At 44.3% G+C, this 19,956-nt stretch overlaps 1 pseudogene; it reads right to left on the minus strand.

The window, feature by feature from the left end:
• Positions 1-684: 684 nt before the first annotated feature.
• On the minus strand, positions 685-2,925 carry LOC138825751 (cyclin-dependent kinase 11B pseudogene; annotated as a pseudogene).
• Positions 2,926-19,956: the final 17,031 nt, after the last annotated feature.

The following is a 19,956-nucleotide window of genomic DNA, read 5'->3' on the forward strand; positions in this document are numbered from 1 at the left end:
ATCTTGGGTGGGGAAAGTCTATTGAACAGAAATTATTGTTATTATAAGCTCCGGACTAATACAGCAAGTCAGTACAGCCGATGCCAAGCCTCAAGCTTGTCATTGGCCTTCAGCAGAGTTTGTAGTCAAGTGCAAAGCTGCCAGGCTTGGAAGCTTGAGAGACGGAGAGAAGTTCTTTTACTTTGTAGCAAGGATGTAAAGGGGCTATCGCTGACAGCTGATCAGCCTTAGCCTGGGGTTTTTCTTTACCAAGAGGTTTTCCCCTTGATCAATAATTTTGTTCTGTATTGATCTCACATTTTGTTTTCATGGATATCCTTTCTTTACTGTGTCAGGGGAGACAGTAACTTTCCTGCAGCAGGAGGGACTGAGGCCAGACAATAGAAGGAAATTTCTGCCAGTGATTAGTAACTCAGATACCTTCAATTTTTAGTGGGGATTATCACAACAGATAGTTGGGTTCCCTTGTATAAGATTCTCAAACAAGAGACCACTACTTGTTTCAGGCAGGAAAGAGTTTATTTTTATTCTTCCAAAAGGAAATAGTCATTTAATTATACAAGTTCACAAATCAAAATACAAAACAAGTGGAGAGGTTTAGCGGCAGTGTTTCCAGTCAGGTGTCCTGGCTGAGGGAGGCTCTGGATGGAAGAGCAGCACTGGGTGAGGCGGGGTGGCTATACTTCAGAACTTGAGGCTGAAGCCTGGACCCATGGCTGAGGCCCCCTGGTTGGTGGTGGTGAGGTGGAAGCCTGTCTCCATCACCTCCTCCTTCTCACCCAGCTGGTTGAAGCCTAGACCACCGCTGGGGGGCTGGGGGCTGGTGCCACACTTCACCCTCTGCTGCTGCTGCTGCTCACTCTTGGCAGGCCAGGTGGGGAACATGGAAGGGTGGACAGGGAGGGGGTTCTCACGGAAATACTCGTGCTGGAGGCCATCTTCTGCAGTCATCCGCCTCCCAGGGAAATAGGTCAGGAACCTGTTCATGAGATCAAAGCCTTGGTCTGAGAGCAGAGTCCCGAAGCGCTTCCGGAGGTGGTTGTAGGGTTGTTGGCTGAAGGTCATCTTCTTGACTGCTGGGAGCTCATTGTAGCCAGGCCAGATTTTCTCACTTGGAGTCCCCAGATCCTTGAATATCTTGTGGATCTGATCCATCTCTGACTTCCCGGGGAACAGGGGCTTATGTGTCAGCAGCTCTGCAAAGATGCAGCCCACCGACCACATGTCCACGGGTGTGGAGTACTCCTTGGCGCCAAGCAGCAACTCGGGGGCTCGGTACCAGAGGGTCACCACCACGGGGGTGTAGGCCTTCAGGGGCATCCCGTACTCTCGAGCCATCCCAAAGTCAGCGATCTTGAGGATGCCTTCATGGCTCAGCAGCAGGTTGGAGGTCTTGAGGTCCCGGTGCAGAATCCAGTTGTCATGCAGGTGATTCACCCCCTGCAGCAGCTGAAGCATCAGTGTCTTCACTTCCCCTGGCAGAAAGGGCTGCTGCATGGTCTGCATGAGGCTCTTGAGGTCATGCTCCACGTAGTTCATCACTATGTAGATCTGGTCCATGTGGCTGCCCACCACGACCTCCTGGATGGTGACAATGTTGGGGTGCTGGGCCTTGAGGAGGGTGTTGATTTCTCTCAGGGATGTGATTGGGAACCCTTCTCTCCCCTCCACTTTCCACCGTTTCAGAGCCACAATGGCGTCTGTCTTCTTTTCCCTGGCTCTGTACACGACCCCGTAGGTGCCTTCCTGAATCCTGTTCAGGCACTGGAACTCCTCCACGCTGCGGCAGCCCTGCAGCGCCGGCAGGTATTTGGGCAGCTCCTGCTTGGGCTCGGTGGGCCACAGGGCTGGGGAGTCAGGAGGGTGGTCCCCTGCGGTGGACATGCTGCTCTGCGGGGTCCCCTTGCCCACTTCTTCCTCCTCCTCTTCACTGTCCCCGGAATCTCCGTCAGATCGCGACTGTGGAACAGCCAAGATGTGGTCTTCGTGGCCTGGCTCTTCACCCTCACTCATTTCCTCCTCATTTCCTAGGTCTGCAGACTGCTCTGAGGCCTCCTCCCAGTGGCTCCGTGGATCTTCCGAGCCCGAGCCTGATTCCACTGAGGACCTGGCAGAGCTGCTTTTCCTCTCCCTGTCACTGACACTGTCCTGTAGGTTAGACAGCAGATCTCTTGCCTCAGTTTTCTCTCCTTTGACTGGCTTCGGTCTGGCTCCCAGTGCAAAGCTCTCCCTGGGCGGCCACACCAGGCTGCGACTCCAGGGAGTGGCCCTGCCCTTGTCACTGTGGGCCTCCCTGGTCCTCCAGTGGTGTGCCAAGCCCTCCCTGCGGGCCTCAGGCTCCTGGCGCCATCCCTGTCCCTTCTGGTCCCGCGTCTCCTTCTGGTGCTTGCTCCTCCTGCGCTCCCATCCTGGCTTCCCTTTGACCTGCTCCAGGTGGTCCCCCTCCCTCCCGGGACGTTCTCTTACCAGTTTTCTCCTTTTCTGTCTTTCCCATTCACGGTGGTCTTGCTCCTGTTCTTCTCGGTGTCGCTTCCGATGTCCGTGCTTGCTTTCTCCTTTCACTCGAGCATGCTTCCCCCATTCCGCTGAGTGGCTGCCATGTCTGTGCTTCTCTTTTCTCTTCTCTTCGCTGCGATGGGCCTTTGCTCGCCGAGACATCTGCTGTGAGGGATGGATGGCCAGAGACTCCTCTTCCTCTCCCCTGTCTTCCATCGAGTCCTCTCTTCTGTAGGGCGAGTTCCTGGTTGTGATCTCCGTTTGGGGATCTCTCTGCTCCCCTTGTTCAGCCGAGTCCTGCTTGGAATCCCTGTCATCAGAACATTTTAAGCATTCCATCTCCAATTTCTCCTCCTGTTTTCTCCTTCTTTTTTCTTGTAGAATTTCTTCTAAAGTTTTCACTCTCCACGAGTCCTGTCCACCACCCATTTGAATTAAAACAGCCTGTGTTGGACTTCTTCTGAAAGAGGTTACTCAGGAGAAAGGCCAGCTTACTGGCCTGCTGGAGATGGAGATGGGCAGAGAATGAAGGTTTAGGACAGGGGAGAGGGATTATATAGGGAAGGGCAAGGAGGAGGTGTGGCCAACACAATGCAGAAATGACCACAGAGCCTAGGGAGCCTCTCACTGTTGGCAGGAGGCAAGACTGAGCACATGAGGGTGTGGCTGTGCCGCTGACCAGGTCAGACAAGGAGGGTTGAGGGTGTGAATGGGCGAATGAGGGTGTGGCTGGGAGGATCAAGGCCAGCTTAGGAGGCTTGAGTGTGGGCCCAGCAGATGAGAGGGCTTGGGTGGGCTACAGAGGTGATTTTGGGTCAGACTGTGGTGGGGTCCTTCTGAGGAAGAGAAGCTAAGGAGAGGGTGGGGGCTGTTCTCCTGGGCAGATCTATCATTCCTACCTTGTTACAGTTCTGAAGGGCACCCATGCTCCCTAATTGTGCTGATTTCTCAAGGCCGAGATCAGTAATAGTTCCTTGGTTGTGACTAGGCTTATGCGTCTATGGAAAGAGGTCTTGGGAGGCCTGGTCTGAACATTAAGAACAAAGCCATTAGAGAAGTTATTAGAGGGCACACAAAGGTCACACATAATTGTAACCATCCATTCCCAGTAGAAGTGGATAAAATGACTTGGACATGACAAAAGAAATGGAAAGGATTACAGAAGAGGGCAGTCAGCTTGGTGTTAATCTTATCTTTAGGGATGAAGACAGCTTTACCTTAGTAGGCCTGAGAGAAGCAGGTGTACCTTGTAGTCAGTGTCAGTCTAGGAGGAACCGGAGCATAAGCCTTTTTTGACAGATGAAACCACTGTGGCTGTCCACTGAGCTACACTGGGGTGGAGTGGTCAGCAGGACCTGGTGAGACCCTGTCCAGCTAAGATGTAAATCAGATGCATTTAAGGTTTTGAGAAAGACTTGATCCCCAGAAAAAAAAACTGGGAGAAAGGAAAAGGCCTTGATGAGTCTGGGGGAGGCATTTGTCAGCTTGTTGGCATAGCATATGTCTAAGAAGAATTAGGACGGGAAGATAATTCATTTTGAGAAAAAAGTTTGAGTTATCTATGACCAGGAGAGCTGATCCTTCCCTCTGGTCTCTAGGTCAGGCTTCTCTGATTCCCAACCTTGTGTAGCTAGTGGGAATCATCAGGAAACTGTATACCTGAGATCTCCATACCTTCAGAAGCTCTTCTCAATGGAAGCCAATCAAGAATGCTCTACTTTTCCTGTACTCTTGAGTATTTTTGAAAACAGAAATAGAAATTTATGTATGAAGTATGAAGATACTGTGATGTGAAGAGGAGATGGGAATGGAGAATAGATGGCTTGTTAACACTGTGAGGAAAATGGAAGGATGTGTTTTCTCAAGGCAGGAGCACAGGTGATAGATGAGCCAGCACAGCTATCATAAAAGTATGATATGATCTTCCTTTAGGATCTTTTTCCCCCCTTGGGTTGGGAATGGAAAATGCCAGTTGAACTACATTCCTGCCCATATTTTGAACTTGTGATCCTTCTTTCTAAGGCTCATGAGCTCCTGATATTGAATGAATGCACCACCTTTTAGTAAAAGATCCATGACAAGTGGATAATTGGCTTTTCTGTTTCCTCAACATTGTTTTGTGTATAGGCGTAGTGATGGCAGTTCTACAGCTGCCTTAGAAAAATTGGGGATCTCTGAAAACGAGCATATGGAGACATGAGAAGTTCTCCCCTGCTTGCCTTCCCCTGCTGTCTGTTGGCTATAAATACCAAGTGGGTGCTAAGGAAGGGAGAAAATGAAGATGAATCCAATTCTAATGCTGCTGGATCCATGAAGCCCTGTGTTCCATCTTCTTGAAGCTGTGGGCCCATGTGTTGACTTGCTCTTCCTGAGCATTTCCTGTTCCTGAACAGTTCTTGTTTGGTTACCAGAGAGAAAACCCTGGATCTTATTATTGGAGGTAGACTTGACAGAGTTCACCCTTGAGCTAACCCTGATTTAAGCCCAACTTGTATTTGCTTGACCTTGACCTGAGGGTTGTGTGGCTTTCTGATGATCGGGGAGGTTATGATCTTCTGGATTCTTCTTTGATCTTTCATAAGGGACCTCAGAAAAGGACCTGAGTGGATGTCTCAGTAGTATTGAGAGGATATTTCAGTGGCTATCATGTTCAATGAGAGAGGATTAGTTCTAAGTTTTGGAAATATTTCATGCATAAATATCTAGCTTTATGTGTAATGTGTGTGTACATGTACATATGTATGTATATGTATTTTAAAGACTATTTCTACAAATTGAAAATCATGCAATATATCTCACTTAATGTTTTTATAAGCCATGATAACTGGCAAAAATATTGAGGTTTATAGTTTTTTCACATATGGTTTAGTTTCAGTGACTAGAATTTACATGATGATACAGCCTATGAAACACTGTATTCACCTTGGTCAACTATGCATACACCAGATGTCTTGGAGACAGCAATTCTGTAACAGTAATCATTCCTGTGAATGCTTATGTGACTTCAAGGGATACTTGAGTGCTAATACAAGAACCTGCAGAGTGAGTTAGTCTTACCTTGTCTGGGTCATCTGGGAGTGTCATTAGGAGCCTTTAATAACAGTAAGTGCAACACTGAAGCCAGTTCCCAAAGAATACTGTCAGACATTTTAAAAAGTCAAAAATATAACTTCTGCTGTGCCAGTAAGATGACGTTCCTAGGGAAAGGGATACAGAGAAGTGGTTCTTCTCATCCTCAGGAAGATGCTGGTCCTCCCAACACTTGCAAGTCTTCTCTCTTTGGTCACAGGCTAGACTGTGGTGGTATACTGTGTTCTAAGCAGTAGACCAGGACATGAAATGCTTACCTGTCTTCTTTTGGGTCTATTACAAAACTGGAGGACCAAGAAGTCAAAGCCCCAATGTGGAAGGAAGGTGTCTGATCTCTGAACCATAGAAGGGAATGATTGTATTCTGTGAGGTGAGAGTAACCTCTCAGCCACTGAGGTTGGGTCTTTCAAATTGCTAGTGTTGATAACAATAGCTTATATTAGCAAGAATGATGTCAAACACACAATGCTTATCCTCCTTGGAGTTTGTCTTCTAAGCCAGTTACTCAAATCTTAAATATTATCAAATGTAAATGTGTAATTTTGAAATTTCAAGAGAGTTGATTTGACTTTAAAGTTGAATTGCAAGTCACACTAATAGGGCATGCATGACCTGGGAGACAATCCCTGTCTCCATCCTAGATCTAGCCAGTATGTGACTGTTAATATTGAGTAGCAAGCACTGAGAGATGAATACATATACTTGCCTTATTTCTAATTTTAAACTGGAATCTATCCCCTGAACAGCCCCTGGAAGGGAATTTTCCAAGGATGGAAATGAAAGGAAACTTATTCTACTAAAGCATGGATGATGACGAGGATCTATTGAGGAACCTGGTCTTGGTTCCTGTTTCAGAGGAGCAGTTAAGGTGTAGCTATTTTAATTAGTCCATGGGACAGAATGGGTGAGTGCAGTTTGAGAGTTCTCTATTGAACCTCTCCTACATTGCAGCTCACAAAGCAGTGCTCCCTCTTGAGGCCCTTGAAATCTCAGTCCCAGAGACCATGCCATCTGCTGCGCACCTGTGCGCCATGGCAGCAGATAAACAATCACCAGCAGGAGGTTTCTTGAAGGTTGTTTTTTCCATGCTGTCTTGTGCCTTTAACTTTCAAGCTCTTGAAACATGTGTTAAAGGAACTTCTTTTGCAATAGTGACGGGGTTAAAACTGAGCACATGTTCCCTTTCTAGTGACTCCCTGGGACTCTCAGGCAGCCACAAGTGTGCATTAACTAATGCACAAGTGTGCATTAGTATTGCTGGTATGGACAGGACCCACACATAAAATGGAACCCTGGCATGTGGGGAATGCATGTTTCAGACCACTAACTGAAACTAGGTAGGTCATATTTCTTTGTTTCCCATTGAAGACTGGTACCCCAGCCAGTGGTGCTTAAGAGAGGCAGAGCAAACAAGGCTGCCCTTGTCTTTGTATGTCCCAATTCCTGCCCATGTGGGCAATGGCATTTTGGAGTGAAGCAGATATCAAAGCTGCACTAGTTTCTTTGTGAGCCTAGCTGTCTCAGATGATAATTGAGAATTTTTCAGACACATACTCTTTTTTTACAATATTATTATTATTAATTTTTAGGTAGTTGTAGAAAGAAGTTTCCATTCTACAAAACAGTATATAAATATAAGGTGCAGAGATAAACTCTTGAATTTCTTTTCCTCTCACTATGGTGTCTTGGTCTAGGTAGGAATGGCTTGGCCATTAGGAAGTTGCATTGGTTGTTGCTTAGATATCTACCTTTAACACCTGGATGTCCAGCTTGAACCCCTGCAAAGGCTCTGTCTACGTCTTGCTAGAACAAACAGCAGAGGCATTGGTGTCTGTACAATGGATGGCCTCTGAACTATCCCCTGTCCTGAGGATGTGCATTGATTGTTGTGCCCAAGTCACAGCACCCCCACCAAGAAGACCACTGAGAGTCAGACTTACAGCTGTTTTAATATTTTATTTAGTCGGGCTGCAGATTGGGCCTTGTCATACACTCTGACACAGCAGAGCTTAGGAGGAGAGCCCCAAACTAAAGATTTGCAGATCTTATGAAGTCACACAAACAACCAGGTGTTTGGGATACCACTAGGAATTGCTCTGCTAGACAGAATTTGCTGATCTTAAGTTTAGTTTAAACAAGCAACTAGTGATCACTGCCTCAAGTACTTTAAGCCTTCATTGATCTCATGGGTCTACCTGATCTGCTGAGAAGCTGAGCTGCTTGTGATGTTGATGTATATGATTGGCTGAAAGTCCAGTGTTCCCTTCGGGTTCTGCTATGGCAGGTGTTGTTCATGAGGACAGAAAAATTCTTAGTTTCCTGTGGGCAGAAGATTCAAGAATTATTTTCCAAATACATGTCTTGACTATTTTGTGTAGATCATAAATTTCTTCGGATTCTTTGCTGAAGGCTTCCCAGGCAGGTGGGGTACATATTCCTGCTAGGTAATGGCCAGAATGGGGTAGAATCTTCCAGAAGCTTGAGCAAGAGCAGGTATGAGGTGATTCTCAAGACCCTTCCCCCTTTGTTTTAATTCTGGCCTCAGTGGTGAGGGGTATCTCATGCAGCATCTTTCTCTGATTCTTGTTCTTAATGAAAAGGTAGGTAACGTCATCTTGCTATGGACATGTTCTCTTATGGTTGGTCATGCAGCTTAGGCCCTTGCTCCTTGCTGGGTCTTGGTTGCTGGAGTTTGTTCTTCTAGGACCCCTCTCTTATCATGAAATTGCTATTGTCCTTGGTATTGGCATGGAATGGCCTGGGGTGGGGCTGTCAGCTGTTGGTCTCAGCATCCATCTCCTTCCAGGGAGGGTTTTTGCCTGGCTAGGACAGTTTGAGCTCTTTCCCTGGAGTGGTCTCTGTCTATTGTTTGCATAGTAAACATGGGATTTGTCTATCCTATCTGCACGCAGAGTTAGTTTGGGACCCATACTTCCCCTGTGGGCAGGTGTTCTTCTGCTGAAAGCTTCATGACCATGAGATAGTAATGGTCCTACTCTCTCCTCCTTGGACTTTGTTCTTTTCTAACAATGCTTAGCTTCATTTTGAAGAGGAAATGGCCTTTAGCCTTCACTCAGGCGAAGATAGCTTTGAGTAAGACCCGCTTCTGCCAACTCGGGGGTAGCCATTGTTTTCCCTGGAATCAAAATATTTTTGTACCCTCTGCAAGACAAAACTCCTGAGGAGCCTGCATGTGCTGGGTCATTGGCCAGGCCCATCCCCACTCTTCAGGGTTCTGGTGTTTGGTAATATATATATCAAGTATACAAAGTGTGGTCTTGCTGCATGAGTGACCATGTTTGCTCCACATTGTCTATGGCCTAGAGTTTCTCATGCTTCAGTGTCTAGTCTACTTTTCTTCACACTTTCCTTTGACTATGAAATCACCATGAGTATGGGCCTTGGGTTTCCAGGCCACCTGTTCCTCTCTTCTATGAGTGATGGTGTCTGTGGGCAGGTGCTCTTCTAGCCTATATTTCAAAGGGTGGAGTCCTTCCCACCCTTTACCTTGAGTTTTCTTCATTGGTCTCTGCCCCACCCTTTCAGTCTAGGTGGTAGGTCCAATCCCTGATTGATTTGGAATTACACCTTGGAATCGACTAACACATTTATATCCCTTTAGGGCCTGTAGTCACTTTCAGATATGACAGATAATCTGATTCCCTCCATCTAGCTCTTGGCTTCATTCGTCAATTTGTTCTCCACAGTCTGGGTCCAGAATACTTAGAGAAGATGATGTAAACAGCTGCTCACATCTTGCTCACATCTTGCTTTATTCAGGCTTAATCCTGGATCTGGTTATGTCCATTGGCCAGGTAAATCTCTCAAAAATGGCAGTTTATATACCTAGTTACATGAGAGACTTGGTGGTATAGGAATTGGAAGAATATTCCGGTGTCTCTGATTACTATTCATTTTTACAAAGGTGATCTGGAAAGCTAGCTGGCTGAGTCCCCAGTCATTCTAGGTGATGTTGGAAGTTGGCTCTGGAAGTGTCCCCTCTGAGGCTGGTGGTCATCTGGGAAACACAGGATGAGCATGTAGGGCCCGTGCTCAAAGCTAGGACCTCCATTCTGGTTACCTAGGGATCTTAGATAGAGTCTCACTGTGGTCCCAATCAAGCTGGATTTGATGACTTGCCAGGCTTTCTTAGTAGGGCTTCTTGGGACCTAGTGGAACCACTTTTCCCACTTCTTTTTCTTAAGTATTACTATACCAGAGGCTATAACAGATTATGGTATGTCTCATTGATCTGGGGCCTTGAGTTGATTCCCTGTAAAATGTCAAGAGTGTTTCTTGCTGTGTGGCCTGTTACTGGTATCTTCAACCTTGGCCAGCTATTGCCCTTAACAGTTTTAGTGGCAGTTACTATTACAGAAGTGGAGTCATGAAGTTTTTAAGCTCCTTGCCATTCCTACGACCCAATACCTTTTCAGTCAATTCTCCTCTTCATGTAAGTTGATGCCCCTTGGACCTCTGGAAATGAGCTTTTGGTAAAAGCTGTGTTCCCAAACCTACAAGCTGAGCAATAAATCTGTGTTTTGTGAGTGCTAGTCTTACCTTTGATTGCTGAGAGTCTGATCAAGGATTTGCTGCCTGACACCCTGGTACCAGTTTTTTCAAAGAGTAATTGACAAGGGAATAGGAGAAACTCAAAATTGTCTGCCTAATTGGCAGGTAGTGAAGGAATTGAAATGCCCTGGGATTAAGTGTGAGCAGCATCTGGTTGTAACTGGGAGTCTCCAGTCTGTTCTGGTCCTTCTCCAAGTTTGATGGCTCTCATTTCCTTATAGGGTGGTAAAGCACTGTTCTCATGTGGCAGGTAAGACTTGTCACATTCTTTGGTTCTACCAGGCTCTCAAGTTGCCAGTTGATAGGTCTATTTCTATTTTTATTGGAATGTACAGGCATGTTGTAGGTTCTTGGCTAATAATGGGGCCTAGGCTCCTCTGGAGGATGAATATCCAGTGTGAAGGTCCTTCATGGTCTCTGGACCCATTTTATAGGTGGGTGCCCCTTCCTACCCTATGAATAATTCAGAATTCCTTAGACTCGGATTCTTCATCCTTGTACTTCTGATGGTTGTCCAGGATTAGATGCCAGCCTTGTAGATAGCTGGCGACTCTCCTCACATGGGGGAAAGGAAGATTCATGGAGCAGTCCCTGGAGTCAGATAGTGTCATGGAGACCTCTCAGCAGAGAGGCTTAAAATGGAATGGATTAAAGTATTCCTTGAAATGAACTCAGTGGCATACTGATGCAAAATGATGAACCCTAGTTGGATGCTATTTCTGTTAAGATGTTTCCTTCAATTACTACTCTGGTCTTAGATTGTAAGACGTTCTTCAAAACTTTTCACTGACATACCTGCATACCTATGCAGAAGAGTTTGATACTTATATGCATTGTATCATATATGAATACTATCTCAAATAGTTTACAGTTCTTTGTGTAAGAACACTAGAAATATCCTCCTAGATTTTTGAAATATTCAATATATAATAGTCTCTCTCCTGGGCATCAAACACTAGAATTTATCCATTCTATTGAGCTGGTACTTTTTGGCCAGTCTTCCTTATCTTATCTTCCCAGCCTCTGACTACTGTTCTCCCAAGGTGAGATGCTTCAACATGGAGACCATAGATTATTGTTCTATCCTTCAGCACTGAACTATTCCAGTTTTGCATATTGCTATAAGTGATAGGATTTGATTATGGCTGAGTAGTATTCCACTGTGTATGCAAACTCTATCCATTTATCAATTGATGCCTAGGGTGAATCTATATCTTGTGAGTTCTTCAAATTTCTTTGAGTAATGCTGCAGTAACACAGCAATGCAGACAGGACTTTGATCTCTGCTACATAATCAGTAGTGGATCCCATGGTAATTGTGTCTTTGAATTTATTATTTTTTTGCCTGACCTTGGGAAGTCCTCCAGGCAGTCCTAGGGACTCTCCCTGAGCTGCTTTTGCTCAAAGCTAGCACTGTACCACTTTGTACCACAGTACCACTTCTGCCTTTTTCTGTTTATATGATAATGAGGAATGGAACCCAGGGTTTCACTCATACTAGGCAAACACTTTACCACTAAACTGCATTCCTAGCTCATGTCTATAACTTTTAAGCATACTTCCATACAGTTTTCCTTAAGGGATGTACTAATGTACCAATACTATATAATGTTCTTCAAAACCTTTAAACTTAAGCACTCTTCTAACTGGGGAGGGGTGATACCTATTGAGGGTTTTGGAGTTACATAATCCTAATTGGCAATATTTTTTCATAGGCCTACTAGGTAATTTGCAGATCTCTTGAACTATCTATTCAGGTCTTTTGTCCACTTGCAATTTTATATTCTCCTGATAATGAATGTATAATTTCTGCATCTTATGCCCTCATCAGCTTGTTTATACATGTCTTCTTCCACTCTCTAGGGTTTTTCTTTTTTTATTTGAGAACATACTGTACAGAGGGGTTACAATTACATCTAGGGTTTTTTTATTTTTATTTTTATTTTTTGTGAACATACTGTACAGAGGGGTTACAATTACATGGGCAAGATAATGAGTACATTTCTTATCAAGCATTGCAGCCTCCTCCTTTGTTTACCCTTCACATCCCTTCCCAGCCTTCCCCCAACCCCACCCCACACAATCCTCCCCCCCCTAAGGTTTTTATGCTGTTTCATTTGCCATGCATAAAAGTTTTAATTTGATGGAGCCGCATTCATTTGTTTTTGCTTGAGAGATCCTACTTTTCAATATCCTTGCTCAGACCTATGATATGGAATATTCCCTGAGGTCTAATTCAGAAAATTCATAATGCTCCTAAATGCTCACACAATTCCAGAAATGGAAAATTCTACTTGGCCATAGGTGACAGGTTGTAGTCAAAAGCAAGGCATACCAACTGTACAAGTGAGTTCAGGTGTGTGTAAGGTACACATACACAAAATATAGCAATTTCATCTTTCCCTCTTTAAATTTGGTCATTTCCAATACATCCCCATGATCTGACATCCAAAACATTTCTGACCTAAGGAATTTGGAGAAGGGTGACTCACCCTGTAGGAGTCTCATTGTTTTGGGTCCAATGTTTGGAATTTGCTTGGAAGTCTTATATTTTGAGTTGATTTCATGTTATGAGTTAGAGGTCTAATTTCCAAGAATGACTATCGAGTTTTCCCAGCCTGATTTATTGATGAAGATCTTCTCTCTGTTGTGTTCCTTGGGCTTCTGAAAATCAGTTGCCTATAAATACTGGTTTGTTTCTGGTGTCTGTGCTGTTCTGCTGTTCTTCTGCCAGCCCCTTGCTGTTTGGGTTCCAATAGCTTTGTAGTATATTCTGAGGTCAAACATAGCTCTAGCTTTATACTTTTTCCTCAAGATTGTTCTGGTCATGGTGAGGCCCTCTCTGGTTCCATTAGATTATAAGTGATCATAATGACCTCAATTTTAACTTGAATTACTTCTGCAAAGACTCAGTCTTTAAAGACATTTCCATGGGTACAGTTGGTTAGGATTTCAAATGTTTTTTGAGGAAGATTTCCACACTTGAAATGACAATTTCCATCTTAAGCCCACTGTGAGCTAAATATAAGTAACTCAGCCCTGCATTCACAGGTATAGCAAGATTATGGAGTTTCTAACATTCTAGCAAATATCCACACTAAAGGTCAGTGAACTGATCTTGAGTGTAGCTTGGTTCTGTGGTATTTCTCCTATATAAATTGTGTGGCCTGATTTTCATGGGTCAGATGACATAGCCTAAGAAACTGGACATGGACTATGTTCATGAAACCTCCATGGGCAGAGCTTGTTTGGCAGTAAGGCCTTGGTGACCTCAGTGGATGACTTTGTGGTGACCTCAGTGGTGACCTTGGTGAATCAGACCCCTTGGCTATGTTCAGGAGATTGGACTTGAATTGGAAAGATCCCAAGAAAGCTAAGCCATGGAGGACGGATGCTTCCTGACTCTTAAGAATGGGACTCCAAGGGAAACAGGATAAAAAAAATACAGCAGAGGGCCCATCAGCTGTACTGGATATTGATGAAAGTGAGCTAAGCAACTCAAGGGCAGGGATGGGAAGGAGAGAATGAAAGAGAAAGAGGGAAGAGCTTACACTAAGCAAAAGGAAAGCAATATACATATCAACATATCAACTGATTTGGAAGAAATAGTTATATTGTCAAAGTCTGTAGTGTTCATAAGTTTTATAGACCATGAAAATGTCAGTTCTTGGAAGTGGTGCTGTGGCTCAAGCAGTAGAGCACTCACCATGAGCTGTAAGAGCTGAGGGATAGTGCCCAAGGACAGAGTTCAAGCCCCAGGACTGACAAAAAGAAAAAAAAACTGTCAGTTCTCCTTGTAAAGTTCACAGTGTTTGTGACTAAGTATCACAATCTCACAATACTGTGAAATTTATGAAATCACTTAATCTCAATAATGACATTTTTTAAAAAACCTAAAAACAAAAAAATGGGACTCCAGGAACCTGTCTGGCCCCTTAGCAGCTGGTCAGGAGGTGAAGCTTAAGGCATTATGATGCAAAATACTGACTCTGGCAGGCTCCTTCAGAACTCTCTAGGCTTGAGATCCTAATGTGCTTGGACACATAACTTTTCAGTTATTCACCTGTTCAGACAGTCAGGAGCAAAGACAGAGCTACAACAAAGATGGCATACTACCTATGAGTGTCTTAACATGTAGGTAAGTCTTGAGACTAAAGACTTCTGGCTGGGCGGCAGGCTAGTTTCCTGGATCTGGGTACACCAGTCCTGGATCTCTGTCTGCTCCCTACAGATGGCAGCCACAATCTGGCTTGCGTCAAGCAAGGGATATTTCTGGACCTAGTTTCTTCTCTGTGTTTGCTGTTGTTATGTTTTCTCTCTGGGGTACATGCCCATCACTAAACATAACCAGATATTGGAAGTAGAAATCTTCCCTGAGACCTTTCTTGTGACCTCGCCTAAAAGGGAAAGAAGACACCAGATGGCTGTTAAGGTAGCTTGCCATCTCCCAAAGACGGTTGTCACTACAAACACAGGAAGTCTGTGATGTAACATTTAGCCACTTTTCTCATTTACCTCACTTTATTGTCTTCATGCACCTCTGAGTGGTGCATTCATATGACAAATATGGAAACATACTTGGTTCTATTTTTGAACTTTATTCTTCCAGGATTGCAGTAACTTTGCTCTTTTCAGAAAAGAGCACAGGAGATAAATTGTATCCTCTTCTGTCCTCCAGAGCATCCCATTCACATTGAGTATCCTTTCAAACAAGGCTCAAAGCAGAGGCGCACATGCCTTCCATATCAGATCAGAAGCCTACTTGGATCCGAACCTGTTTGTTGACGAGCCATAGTGGAAGTTATCCATGAGACTACTGAGACAAGAGCAGCACTGTCCCAATGTCATAATCTCTGTCTAATCCATTTCTATGCAAGGTCTATTCTTCAGTGATCTCAAGATTATCTTTGACTACATGGAGAGCCTGGAAGCTCTCCACAGGTACTCCTTGGTGCTAGATAACTCCTGAAATTTGATGAACTTTGAGGCAGGCATCTTTTTTGTGGTTTGGTGTGGCAGAGCCTGGAGATGAGTCTGAAGCTGGGGGCTGGGACCAGCACCCATTCTAGGGTCTCAGCAGCCCACTATGGAGGGATGTGTCATGCTGAGACCTTGCTAAGCCAGGGTAAAGCCCATGGAGAAGATGCATCTAAGGATGAAGTGAAACCTTTTTTTCTTGTGGATGACTCAGTTATATTCCTGGCCTTCAAGTTGCTTTTCTACCTGCTATGGTAGGTATATCTGTATGTCAGCCATCTCATTGCTTGGGCCTCTGGAAAGTTGGTCTGCAAGGTTCCTGTTTGGTGTAAAACGTGATCTCTCCCTCATACACGGTGCTTCCTTACCTGGACTTGGGCAGCACATATACCTTGTATGTGGCAGGTGGTATATACATTATGTGACTGTCGGAGGTCGGGGTCTAACCCTTACTTAGATCTTTATTCTTACAGGTATAGCCTAAACCTGTTGTTGTCCTTCTATACCCTTCAAGTTTTATGCTATTATTTATCTCCTTCAATATCCAGGTATGACAAGAAATATAATATATTGCTCATGGTGGCAAGTTGTATGGCCATCTCTAGGGGAACCATGAGGGCTACAGCATCTCCATCTATTCTGGGATGCAGCTTTGCACCCTGTTGGATTATCTTGCACAACTATCTCTCCCTGCAAGTATAAGCCTTGTGCTCCCTCCTGGGTGCTCAGTTACCCTGCTTGTGTCCTACTCGGCTTTCCTCATTCTGAAGCACTTCTCCTGTCCATGGCCCTGCTGCCCTGTGCATTGTGCCTGTTAGGCTACTTCTGCCTGGTTTTCTTAAGTTTTGGAGAGGGTTAGAGATGCTTCTGTCTTGGTACTGTCTCTTGATAAGTCACATGCTGCTTCTATGATGTGGCTTTGTTGGCGAGGTCAATACAACTGTCATTGGTCTGGCCTCCAGAGGGCCTCCTAGCAGCAGCTCCCCAGTGGTATCCAATGGAATTCTTTGCACTCTCCTGGCTTAGCCTCTTAGGCTTAGCATATTCTTCTAAGGCCCTGTTGGCTTTAACTTCCCATTGCTCCTGAGTCCACTTCCCTGTTATATCTGCATAAGTGGCAGGAAATTCTCATGCTTTCTCTTTCTCCAGGCATGTGGGCTTTCTCCCTGTGATTGCTGAGAACAATCATGTCCCAGAATCTTCTGGTGATATCCACAATCTTTGTAATAGAAGAGCATTAAGACATGATGGGTGTTTGTAAGTTTTGGGGACTATTTATATAATCTGCCAGCTATTCATCAGCTAAAAGATTGATAGCCAAAAATTTTCCTCCCATTTTGTGTGTTGTCTCTTGATTCTGACAATTGTCTGTGTGTGTGTGTCAGATTTCCCCTAGCAGTTTCAGGTCTTTACCATAAGATCTGTGATCTATTTTGAATAGCTTTTCAGGGTGAGAAGAGACGGCTCTACTTTCAGTCTTCTACAAGTTGCGATCCAGCTTTCCCAGCACCACTGTTTTTTTAAAAAATATTGTCAAGGTGATGTATAGAAGGGTTACAGTTACATAAGTAAGGTAAAAAGTACATTTCTTGTTGAACTTCTTACCCCTTCCCTCGCTTTTCTCCTACTCTCCCTATCTCCCCAATCCCCCCTCAAGTTGCATCTTGTCTTGTGTATGTCACTGTTGCATTGGTTCCCCCCTTATCCTTTGTCGCATGACTCTGTTGTTCACTTCTCTTTCCAATTCAAATAAATATATATACAATCCAGGGTACCAAAATCAAATACAGTGACAACAGGGGATGGATATACCATAGGGAGAAGAACAGACAAGACAAACAAGAAATCACATAGTACATTAAAAACAACAAAGAAACCACACTTGTGTCCATATCTTGGAGTTCATTTCCCTTAGCATCATCTTATATGGTCATATGTGCATAGCTTTTTAGCTGTTCTGCCCATCTGATAAGATTACCCTAGACATATACTAATTATTGCCAATAAGGGAAACCATGGACCTGTGATTCTTTTAGGTCTGGATTACTTCATTTATCATATCACCATGTGGTCATAATTAGCTTAACTTTTTAAGGCTTTGTTTACATTTTCATAATTGGAATTGGCCTGTGACTTGCCTATCCAGAACTTTCCATTGCATTGAATCATTCTGTCTCAAAGTGGCAAAGTACAGTTAAGGTTACATTTTCTGCAATGTGTGGAAACAACCAAGCTTGGAAAGAAGGTTTTGTTTTCTAGTCCCTCACGCAGACCCTGTGCAAATTTTTACTAGTCATGGTGGTCTTCCTGTCAGAGAGGTGGTTTAACCAAGTCTGTCTATGGAGCATTTCATCCACCACTCCTATCCCTTTGGAAACTCTCCTGACAATACATGTCTTTTCAAGCATATCTGTTGTGGGAGCAAGCACTTTTCCTACAGAACAGCAGAGTCTGTGGCACTGTGGCTCAAGTGGTAAAGCATTAGCCTTGAGCTGAAGAGCTGAGGGACAGGACCCAGGCCCAGAATTCAAGCCCCATGACTGTCCAAAAAAAAAAAGAACAGAGGAGGCTATATAGGGATCATTTCTAAGAGCTCACATCTGACTGCTATGTAGCAGGTCCCCACTGACAGGGCTTCAGACTTGGACATGGCAGGGATGGAAAGGTAGGCCTTTTTAGATGAATGAGGCTGAGAGTTTAGCAAACTTAATGGTCAGATGGGACTTAAAGGCCTAGCTCTTGGGAGATAACATCTCAGGATCTTCTTATAGCTTCAAAAACTTATACAACATCAGCCTGGAGAATCTGAGACTATCCTGACACTAGCTTTAAGCTCTGAGGTGGGGAGAGAACCTGTACCTTGGAGGTGTAGAGAGATAGATTTTCCTGCTGGATTAGGCAGGCTCAGCAACCTGAAAGCCTAAACCCTGACATTATTGACAAACCTGTGTCCTAAGGAGGAACTTGCATCTGATCAATATACAACATTGCTGGCCCCAAAGGTAGCATTTGAGGTGAAAGGAAAAGCAACCACCATGATAGATTACCTTTAGCCGTTTGGCATGGCCCATGGGGGCTGTTCCCCAAAGGGTCAGGCCAAATGCTTTTCATGGGTAACATGCAGTGATTGTGAACAGGAGTCCTACCATTCAGTGACACTGTCTGTGCCTTCTCTCTTTGGTCTAGAATTCTAAAAGGAAACCCTTGACTACTCAGCTATTGAGAATTGTCTTCATTAGAAAGCATGCATCATTAAGAATCAGTGATCTGGTAGAGCTGCTTCTAGCCTTGGTTTAGCCAGATAGCCATTGTTATAAGGCTTTTGCATTTATTCAAGAACTGTCCAGAAGATGAGAAAAGTCAACCAGAGTTGATGCCTACTTGAATTAGTGCCTGTGTTTGCCTTACCAGAGACAAAGGTGTTGATCACTCTTCTGACTTGTCATTAGACTCCTGCTTTGCTAGCCTTTGTTACCATGGCCTACACAGGTGGCTCAGGATCCTACCTGCTCCATGGACAATGTCTGGGATTCTATTGTTGGAGAGTGAGGCTAGATGCAGGGGCCTGAAAATCGGTGGTTGTTGTTCATCCTGTGGCCCAAGGGACAGCAGCTTCCAGGAGAGCAGGAAGCTGGGGTACAAGTGTGAGCATCACTAAAGGGCCTGGTTGATTCTGGACAAAGACAACTTTGAGATTAGGATGCCAGTGTTGGGACAGTGTCAGGAAGCAGACAAGAACCCAAGTCCAGCTCCAGCAGTGTGTGCCCGTGGCCTGCCGGAACTCTTCCTTAAAATCTGTCTTATACCTCAAGTGGAGACAGAAACAGGACCTAGCATGCAGTGTGTAGTCTTCCTTTTACCTAAGTGCCCAGCCATGCTGTGTATCTGTATATGGAGACTTAATCTTGGTCCCCTGATCTGTTTTGTGCTTTTTCTCCATGGAATTTTTTTTATATTCCCTATTTCCAGGATATTGTACTCATTTGCCTGAGTTTTTAATGTGTTTCTATAGGCTGTTTTTCTGTGACTTCTTTCCCTACATCTGACGTGATCTTCTACTTCAGGATACGTCAGTAACCAATTCATTGAACTGGCTGAACTGGCGTTAGCCATCTTAGGACAGAAATGGCCTGGGACTACTGAGATACTAGGACCACTTCTTATCCAGCCACAATTGAGTGTGTTATCTGGTGATGTTTTCAGGGAGAACTTGGATCACTACCATCATTGCCATCATCTTCTTGGCTACTCAGATACTCTTTCTATTCCTCCTCGTGGGCATTTTCCTTTTTTTTAATACACTAGAAAGCAACATTGTACAAATGCTGTGACTAGTAGGAAACAGATCCACAATTTTCAGTGAATTTTTTTTTTCGATCCTGGGGTTGAACTCTGGGTTTGGGCTCTATGTGTGCACTCTTCAGCTCAAGGCGAGGGCTCTACCACTTGAGACACAGCACCACTTTCAGTTTTCTAGTGACTTATTGGAGATAAGAATCTCACAGAGTTTCCTGCCAGGGCTGGCTTTGAACCATGATCCTCAGATCTCAGCCTCCTGAGTAGCTAGGATTACAGTCGTGAGCCACCTGTGCCCAGCTTCAGTGAATTTTTATAAACAATTGTGCAGTGAAACAAATGTTTTCTAACAAGATTTAAAACTTAAAATCAGAAATGTTCACTTTCCAATAACAGCACACACACCCAAGAACAACCTGTACAAGCTGTATAATAAATTGTGTCCCTACCCTCTGGCTTTGAGCACATTGAAAATTTAAAATTTCTCAAGTCTGAGAGGAAACACATAAAAGCTTCTATGAATCT

This window comes from Dipodomys merriami, unplaced genomic scaffold (assembly GCF_024711535.1).
Source record: "Dipodomys merriami isolate MVZ:Mamm:240054 unplaced genomic scaffold, mDipMer1.0.p SCAF_14, whole genome shotgun sequence".
NCBI classification, from domain to species: domain Eukaryota; kingdom Metazoa; phylum Chordata; class Mammalia; order Rodentia; family Heteromyidae; genus Dipodomys; species Dipodomys merriami.